Source organism: Dama dama, chromosome 30, assembly GCF_033118175.1.
Source record: "Dama dama isolate Ldn47 chromosome 30, ASM3311817v1, whole genome shotgun sequence".
Classification (NCBI taxonomy): Eukaryota; Metazoa; Chordata; class Mammalia; order Artiodactyla; family Cervidae; genus Dama; species Dama dama.
Window position 1 is genome coordinate 62,674,068 of NC_083710.1, and position 10,677 is coordinate 62,684,744.

Sequence of the window (10,677 nt, forward strand, 5' to 3'; positions counted from 1 at the left end):
TGTATACTCAATAATTGATGTCTCAACTGTCATTGAAGAGACTATTGTTTTCTGTTTTCAATTCATATTAAGTCACTATCACCATGATCAGTTTGTCTATACTAAAAGAATTTTGTCAACATTTCCCAGTTACTTATCTTCACGAGAAAACTAAAAGAAATTCTTTGTTTTGGATTTCATAAAATGGGAACTGCCTAGCTGTATTTTTCATATACTATACAAAATGAAAATTTGGAAGTGAAGTCTATCTTAGCAGAAATTTATACTGTATTTTCCATTCAGTAAACCATTTATAAACTTTGTTACCTTATCATACCACCAAGAACAAACAGCTTAAATTTATAACTATGAAAGTAAATAAAATGATAGAAAACAAGTAATAAGAAAGATAGATATCATTCATAGATGGTTTTAATTCTCTGTTCATTAAAATATTTAGGAACTATCATATTACTCAGATGACCAAATGCACAAATGCTTAGGCTTACAACACCACCCAGAAGGCAATTAGACTCACAATAACCAAGACTGGGCTTTCCAGGTAGCTCAGACGGTAAACCATCTGCCTACAATGTGGGAGACCCGAGTTCAATCCCTGGGTCGAGAAGATCCCCTGGCGAAGGAAATGGCAACCCACTCCAGTATTCATGCCTGGAAAATCCCATGGACCGAGGAGCTGGGTGGACTACAGTGCATGGCATAGGGTCTTAAAGAGTCAGACATGACTAAGCAACTTCACTTTCTTTACTTTTTTTAGCCAAGATTGGGCTAAATGATTTTCACACATTACATATATAATACTTAAAATGTAGGGTGAAAGTGAAGTCGCTCAGCCTTGTCCTACCCTTTGAGACCCCATAGACTGTAGCCTACCAGGTTTCTCCATCCATGGGATTTTCCAGGCAAGAATACTGGAGTGGGTTGCCATTTCCTTCACCAGGGGATCTTCCTGACCCAGGGATCGAACCCAGGTCTCGCACATTATAGGCAGACGCTTTACCATCTGAGCCACCAGGGTGACATAGTCTAATTATCATGTTTGAAGTGAGGTGATCAGTTGCAGTAAATTTAAATTACTCAACTTCCCAAATTTAAAATCAGCAGCATTTCAATGTGAACCTAGATGTATCTAATTCCCTAGCCCATCCATTTAACTACTATGCAATACCAGAAATCGTGTTCTGTAGGAAAAAATATTAAAGGAAAACTCAAAACTTTGTCAGACTTTATTAGTACAGAGTTAAGGGAAAAGAAAATGAGTTTTAAATGGTGTAAGTTAATGTAGCAATGAAGGGTAGTAGTCTACAGTGCCGGAGTATAAAAAGCACATTATAACTGTGATCAATAAACTACCAGAGCATTACATTTTGCAGAAGCAATTACATTAAGACAGAAATAATTTGAAAGTTATTTTGGGAAATTTCAGCTTCTTTTCCAGATCATATGTGAGTGTTAAAGGAAATCATAGAATCTCATTATATGAGATGAATATTATCAAGAAATGAAGAGAGAAGAGTGTCAATAATCACTTTTAATTTATCCAGTTTATCTATTGGATGTAGGTGATTAAAATACTTATGATAAATATAAAATTAATATTTGTGGAATCTCTGAAGTAGTAGTAATCTCTGAGTAGGTAATCTCTGAGTAGGTATCTCTGAGTAGGTAAAAATAAATCCAAGTTAACTGAATATATTCAGTTTCACACTAAACAATATAAATGTCTCGTCCAGGGGGGTTCTGCTTACCCAAGAAAGAGAATTCGACTTAAACCACTGAATTGGAGAATATTATTGAACTGAATGTTCTCTGCAAGTATTTCCTTCAGGTTTCAGCATGATGGTTCTTATTTGATAAATAAAATAATTATAATTTCCTTTTCCCTTTCTATTAGATGTTAAATCATGCAGACATTCTATTGCATCTTTTGACACATTTTGTTGCTTCACAAAGATAGCATATTGCTTTATTTGCCAAAACTTGCCTAACACATGAAAGGATTTGTTAAAGTAGGTAAAAAAGTTAAGGGTTTTTTCTGTGGTTGCTTTTAATTTTTTTTTGTTTGTTTTTTAGTAATCTGATAGAAGATACAGATATTATTGAAAACAAAAAATAAAGGTTAGTATATTTTGAGCACCAGTAATGGTCTCTAATGGGCCTCCCTGATGGCTCAGACATAAAGAATCCACCTGCCAATGCAGAAGATTCGGATTCGATGCCTGATCTGGGAAGATCCCCTGGAAAAGGAAATTCTTGCCTGGGAAATCCCATGGTGAGAGGAGCCTGGCGGGCTACAGGCTAAAGAGTCAGAAAAGAATTAGGGACTGAACAATGACAACAATAGTGTCTAATAGAATAATTCTAATAGACCTATATAGGACTAACTGAGCAGATGGAAGCAAAAAGGACCAAAAAACTGACCTAGATGCATAAAACTGCATGAATAAAATAACATCACAGAACAATATCAAATATCCAGAAAGTTATTTGATGCCTTTGTTGAAATTTATTATAACCTAAGGGAGTATGAAAAGTGAAAGTGTTAGTCTTTCAGTTGTGTCTGACTCTTTATAACCCTCTGGACTGTAGCCCACCAGGCTTCTCCCACCAGGTCCATGAATTCTCCAGGAAAGAATACTGGAATGGGTAGCTGTTCCCTCTCCAGGAGATCTTACTGACCCAGAATTCGAACCCAGATCTCCTGCACTGCAGGTGGATTCTTGACTGTCTGAGCCACCAAGGAATGCAAGAGGGAATCTGGATAATTTGGGCATTCCGACCACGATTCGCAGTGCCTCTGCCAATGTCAACTTGCTCTCAATCAGAACTAGATGTCACACATCTAGATTCCCTGTGGCATGTTAGCATTAACTGCCCTCTCTAGTGTAATACTTTTTAACTGCAATATTAAGGAGCAATCTAGAATTCTAATTGATGATATTAATCAGTTTATGCACTCAAAAATGTATACTTACTCATTTGCTTTGCAGATGAGTAAGTATATATATTAATACAACCAGCTATTACTAGGCTCCATGAAAAAGGATGGCTATGTTTATTTTTCTGTTTTTAATTTTTTAATTTGTATACTCTGTAAACACAAGTAGTCATTCTCCAAATGAACAAAAAGAATTTTCCTCAAAGACAGATGGGTTTTTAACCCTTAGCTCTTTTCTTCTAGCACTAAAGCAGGTCGTTTTATATGAGGGAACACTTCCTATTTATAAAGAATATAGAGGAGAAGTGCCTTAGGTGCCCCAAGATACCACAAAGTATTTTAGTCTCCAAAATCAGGATATCGATTCCTCCCTTGAATCAAATTATAGCTCATGGCATGATCTCCACATTTTCTATGTGAGTCAAATTCTTTGCTAAAGAATTCTTGGGAAATGACATTATTTTGTGGCATAAGTATTGGCTTCTTATATCAAAACAAGGGTAAATACAGGTCAGTAATTATATGGATATATGACCAAAAAAATATGGATTTACCTGAACTATCTCCTCTAGCTGCTCCTCCATCAAAGACAGAGGTCTTTTGATCAGTTATCTCCCATCCTCCCCTCTTTCTTTTTACACTTTACAGCCATTTCTAATTTTTGTTTGTCTCTTCCTCTCTTTTTCAGTTTTTTTTCCCCATACAATGAAGGGTAATGAGAAGGTTGAAATTACTTAATCTTTATAAGCATAAGGTAAGATTCAATAGCTAATGTCTGTACTCTCATTAAATGGGATACTTTTCAAGATAATTTATTTTTCATTTAAAAACATTTGCTATTTGAATGTATTTCATTAGAGACAGGTGATCTGACTACCCTGTGAAAAAAGTGAAAGTGTAAATTGTTCAGTTGTGTCCACCTCTTTGTGATCCCATGGGCTGTAGCCTGCCAGACTCCTCTGTCCATGGGATTCTCCAGGCAAGAATATGCAAATGTGTTTTCATTTCCTTCTCCAGGGGAATCTTCCCAGCCCAGGAACTGAACCCAGGTCTCCCACATTGCAGGCAGATCTTTCACCCTCTGGGCCACAGTGGCTTCCATATATAGTAACTGATTTTCACTACTCTATTAAAATGGTCCCTGTCCATATTCATCCTTTAGCTTGTGAAAATGATAAAAAGACTGAGGAGTTCAGAACAGGTCTAAAATACAGAATGTCTATCTTGGATAACTAGAGATTATCTTATTTCCCATTTCTGAGAATTAGCCACAATCAGAGGAAATATCAAGATTCTGTTTCAAGTGTAAGTATACATATTTTATTATTTTGATATATATTTGATATGTAACATCATACTAATTTCAGTTCTACAAAATAATGATGTAGTATTTGTATACATTATGAAATGATCAGCACAGTATGCCTAGTTAACACACATCACCACACGTTTATACATATATGCTTTTGTTTCTTATGACAGGAGCCTTTAGGATCTACTCTCTCATAAATATACATGTTTTAATTTCGATCTCACAACTGTATTCTCTGCTCCTGTATCTCATTCATTTTCTTCTCTTTTATTTATTTACTCAAAAATCAAAATTTCTTGGTCTTGGCTTCTCAACATGGGCTGCCCATTATGCTTCTTCATTTGTTTGACAAAATGAACACTGTTAGAATATGGATCACAGAAGAAAGAGAATTTTTCTTTCATTTTGGAAACATACATCTTAGAATTAAATTTTAAGGTCTTTTATCCCAGATTTAATTTCTCAGGAAAAAAAGGAGAGAAGACAATAATAAGTTACTCTATTAATTTATCTTTGACTCATTCAGTCACTGTACAACACTTTGAGGCTCTTAGTACCTTATAGAATATCTGCATCTATTAGTGGAGTAAAATGAGAAACAAGTATTCCAACTATGTGACATAATCTCTCAACAGAAATACTTACAGGGATTTCTGAAGGATTATGGAGATTTTGACCATTTATTGTCCAGATTTTAGGGCTCAATAAGGTGACCAGAGATGTGAAATCAAAGCTATTAACCAAAGGGAAAATTTCAGCTTTAAGGTAAAATAAAGAGTTAGAAATATCATAGGAAGAAGTGCAAGCATGCCAATTAGGAGACAATTGAAGAAATGAAACATGGATGACAAATCAAAGAACAAGAATGAAGTATAAAGTGGAAAATACAAAGAGGCATTCTGTCATAAAATTTTAGGATGCTACATTATAAGTAGACTAATATTTATTTTGAGACAAGAAACAATTACTGGAATATTCAAGCGATTTATGTAAAAATATATCTTTAGAAGTTTATCTCTGATTGCAATACCGTAGGATTTGAGGATGCAAACAGTTTGGGAAGTTAGAAAAGTATTGAAATAATTGACCAAAAAAAGTAAAACAGATAGAGGAGGTGATATAAAGGAAGAAAAATTGGAGGATGGTTTAAATCTTTTTGGGTATCATATAGAGACAACCTGCTGTGTTAGAAAAATGACATTATTATTGTTGATGTTATTGTGGTTTTATTTCTTCATACCTGTATGATTCATATCCAAGATAGTGCACATACTATCTTAGGAGATATCAGGGGTGCAAAACAAGTGATCAAATATACATATTTATAAGAAACAATTCAATAACAAAGACTTTATGATACAATTAACTGGAAAACATTTCATCAGGTTTTACTATTTGACATTTGATATATATCCAATGAAAAATAAGGCTGTCTTCCTTTCAGTAAAACATTTATTATATTAAAATAATGTGGGATTGTGTTAATCTATTTTGGAGTTATATATTTAATTTTTATTTCATATTTTAAATTGAGATTCAGAAGAAATAGCTAGCTCAAAATATCAAAGGCTCTCATGTCATAGCTGGAATTAAAATGCAAATGATTAAAATAAATAAATAAATAAATAAAATGAAAATGATTGCTACTATATACCATTGTTTAAACTTCAACCGCCTTATTAAATTCATCATTATGTTTCCATTGAGGATTTTATTTTATTTTTTTTCTGTTTCTTGACAGTCTTTTTTTTTTCATTTATTTTTATTAGTTGGAGGCTAATTACTTTACAATATTGTAGTGGTTTTTGCCATACATTGACATCAATCAGCCATGGATTTACATTTAAAGGAATTTTAGAATGAGTAGCAATAATTAAAGAAGACAGGCAAAAAATTATAGAAAGAAAAGAGTGCATTTGCTTTAGTTAAAAGAATGACTAGTGATCATTTTAAACTTAAAAAAAACTACTTTATACACATTATATGTATATATACATTGTAAGTAACAATATTAATAGAGATACTTTTAGATATGAGTGCTGAGAAGACCAAGGTGAGCATTAGAGTCTATAACAATAGAAGCATAATAACTTTGCACAAAACAGCCTTGAAAATGCAGGGCCTGGTTTATCAGAAAAATAATATTTCTTTTAAATATGTATGAAGCTGTAAACAGATAATTTTCTATAATTTATCTCCCTACTGCATGCTATCATTACATCTTCCTAGATAAAGAGATCATAATGAATTATGTAAATTCTTGATTGTGTTATCAAGCACTCTTGTACCTTGATAATCATTGCTTGATTCTTTGCAATTTGGAAATAATGACCTTCAGGATGATCACTATCTATTTGTAATCCATTCAAAGAATCAATACCAAGATTGGTTTATATGATTAATGAGTATCCTCTAATTAAAAGCGTGACAACAATATGTTGAGAAGCCAAAATAACTCACTGTGTTTTTGTACAAATTATTTCCTGAAAGAATGGACATTTTTTTAAATGAACTTGAACATAACAAAGTGCCTAACATTATCTGAATTAGCAACAGAATTATTTTTATTGACCTTGATAAGGCTCAAATATTCTTTTGATACTTTTTATACACTATAAAATCATAGAACTTATGCTCCAGTTCACAGATTAAAAATCAATCTATATAGAACTTATAACATTGAAGAACTATAGGTGAAACAACTTCATAAATTACACAAACTAACTGAAATAGTAAACATTTGTTTATGTTTTTGTATTTCTATTATAGTTAGAATTTGACATATTTTTACTTTTTATTTTGCTTTTTATAAACAATAAATATCACTAAATTTATTAATATTCTGCCCATATTTCTTTAGCTATTATATTTATGAAAACCAATAATGATTATATTGTGCTACCCCCACATTGCACTTATATTCATTCTTTTGATAAACTCTCACTTTAATATAACAAAATAAGCTCCCAGTGTTTCAACTGTATTTAAGACTGTAAATTAGCACCTGTCATTTTACACTAATATAATGAAAGTACTGCTGTCTAACAATGCTTGGCAGTATATGGTAGTTTTTCCATATAATCAAGTAAAACACTATGAAGTGTATAGAGAATACATTAACATTAAACTCCTGCAATTAAATTTCTCAAATTGTTATATAAATATAAATACAATGAAAACTGATCTGATCTAAAAGTAAGTTGAAACCTGTTTTTTAAATTGAAGACTGCAACCCTTTGTAATTTAGAAATCATTTAAGCTGTATAAGTTTTAAAAAGTCCTTTCAGTTGAAATGTTTTAGATAATTTGTAATAAAAAGTCAAAAATTTAACTCGTTCATTCACTTTTTGCTCAACTTCATTTCCATTTTAAAAGTCACAATAAAGTATATTAATAATATCAATATGAAAATATGTGAAAATAGAAAAATGAGACAGATAAAAGGAGGGAGGCAGTAGGAGTGTGGAAGGGAGAGTGAGAAAATGAGAGGTTAACTGAGAGACAGAAGACACAGGCATTGGGATGAAGGATTCAGAGGGGACATGCAGCAGCATAGCATCTACTTTGTAAACAGGAGCATGCATAAACAAAAGTGTAAGCTGGAATTGATACATCACAATCAATACAGAAATGTTCTTGTCTACCACATTTGTTAAGTCAAGTTGTAGTAGCTTTTCTGTAGACTTAATACAATTTTCTACATAGAACATAGGAAAATTTTTAGTTTTTTCCCAGATGACTTTAATTATTTTTCTTGCCTCATCCCACTGGCTACAACCACACTAGATGTTGTGAGAGTCCTTGGTTGGTTCCTTATCTTAGGAGAAAAAAATAATTATCTTTTACTATTAAAGATGATGTTAGCTGTAGGTTTTATAAAAATACCTTTTATGAGATAAAAAGGATTACCTTTTACTCATAAGTTGCTAACAGTTTGTCACAAGAATGTAGTTTTGAATTTTGTCCAATGTTTTTTCTGCATCTAGTGAGATAGTCATGTTTTTGTTCATTTAGTAATGTGAGTTGTATTTATTAATATTCAAATATTAAACCAACTCCACATTTCTGTGATAAACACACTTGATCGCGGTGAAAAAAAAAAAGTGTGTCAGAGTGGGAAAAAAAAGTGTTAGTCGCTCAGTCATGTCTGACTCTTTGAGACCCCATGGAATGTTGCCTGCCAGGCTCCTCTGTCCATGGAATTCTCCAAACAACAAGACTGCAGTGGGTATCCCGTCCCTTCTCCAGGGGATCTTCCCGACCAGGATCGAACACAGGTCTCCCACATTGCAGGCAGATTCTTTACCATCTGAGCCACCCTTTTTATATACTGTTGAATTTGATTTGCTACATTTAAAAAACAGTAACATTTTATTTCAGAATAGTTTTAGATTTATTTTAAAAAGTTAGAAAGAGTGCAGACTTCCTGTATAGATTTACCCTGTTTTACCCTCTTGCTCAACTAAATACCTCAGTCAAAAGGAATTTATACATATATCTTCTGCTACCAGCTCTATCAGTAATAGTCACATAGTTCCATCCTACTAGATGAAGGCAAGTAAGAGAATCTTCTCATACACCAGAATGCAGAGAGCCAGAAATTACACCATGTCTTTGAATCACGGGGCTGCAAATTGGCAGCCAGGAGAGCCTGAATTTTCTTCAAGAAATGTTTTATTTAAATAGTACCACATTATAAACTTTTTAACAGACAGTGCAGTGTATGTGTTTTTGCATTTGCTAAAATTATCATCATTAGCTGCTGTACATTTGGTACATTCACATAATAATGTGATGTGGTGTGTTATACCAATGCAACAATGGATGTATTTTTGTACAGTACAATGCTAAAAATGCCATCCATTAGACTTCTTTCTTCAGTTCTAACTTTCTTTCTTAATATTGTATCAAAAATAACTGAATAGTCTACTACTCAAGGAATATTCTAATAAAGCTTCTACAGATTATCCTTACAACACTGACCTCAGACTCTCCAAAAACTCATCCACCATTCATTTGAAGATTTTCACATGGACTTCACATGTACAATATTCTACACATTACAAATCTCTTTCATTAGACAACAGTTCCTTTTCACAGGAAAAACTTCAGGTTTTAAGCTGTTGCACCCAATCTCATTTAAGATAGGACTCAATATTTAAAAGATAATAGTGAAAATTTCCTCATATTTGTATATGATTTACATTTTCAAAATATTTTATGCATATTCGCCTTTCTCAAGCAATTATATTAAGCACCTGATAAAAGAGCAAGCAGTGTAATTGATTTCCTGCATTTGGTATTTTTGTGTATATTATTTTGTAAGTTCTGAAAGTCTTTCCAGTTGATACTCAGTACTTTCACTATTTATCTATAATGATTTATTTGTGTCCATCTCAGTTGCAAATTATAAGTGGAAATTCTTTCATAGTTCATTGCTTTATAACAAGGAATAAATCTGATTTTAAGAGGCATCATTAGCTTATACTAGATTAAGTTGAAGCCATGTTTTCAGGAGAAAATGCTTATTTTTATTATTTGAACTGAAATTTTAATTTTCTTCACATTACCTTCATCAGTCTATTTAGCATACATACTTCCAAGAATTAGTACTATGACATAACTGCCCATTTATATCAGAAAAAAGTAATTATATATATGTTTTTATGTACACATAGGCTTATGTATACACACATGCTCATATTTGTGTGTATGTTAGAATTTAGTGATTGCAAAATTTTGAAATATCTAATCATAGTTAAAGCAGACATATTTGAAAATATTATAAAAGCATTACTATCTTTCAAACTGTGTTCTTCAGTTTCTAGGTATCTTTAGCTGAAATAATCCCTGAGTGTAAGGACTAGCTTCATTTCTCTCACTTTAATAAAAGTTGATATATTTTAATAATTTAATAATAATTGAGTAAAATGTATGAACTACTTGTGCCTGGCTCTTTTTACTCAGCATTTACTTCTCAGTCATTTACCATGCTAGGTGCAACAATACTTTGTTCTTTTGAGTGATGTATGGGGACTCCATTTTAGGCTTCACCCCTTGTTGTTTATGTAATCACTCATTGGTTGTTTGGGTTGTTTCCAGTTTATGGCTATTAAAATCAAGTTATTACAAACGTTATGTGTCTATGTCCTTGTATAGAAGTATGTTTTTATTACTTCTGGTCATACACCTAGAACTTGAGTATATGTGGTAGATATATTCTTAACACTTTAAGAAACTGCCAATATCTGATCCAAAACATTTACATCCATTTAGATTCCTATCAGCAGTGCTAAGAATCCCAGCTATTTCACATGATACTCTTGTTAACATGTTAGTTGGTATGTTCAGTCTTTAATTTTTTTTTTCCTTTAATTTGTGTTACTCTATTAGAGATATGGTGATGTTTTGCTGTTCTTTTAATTTA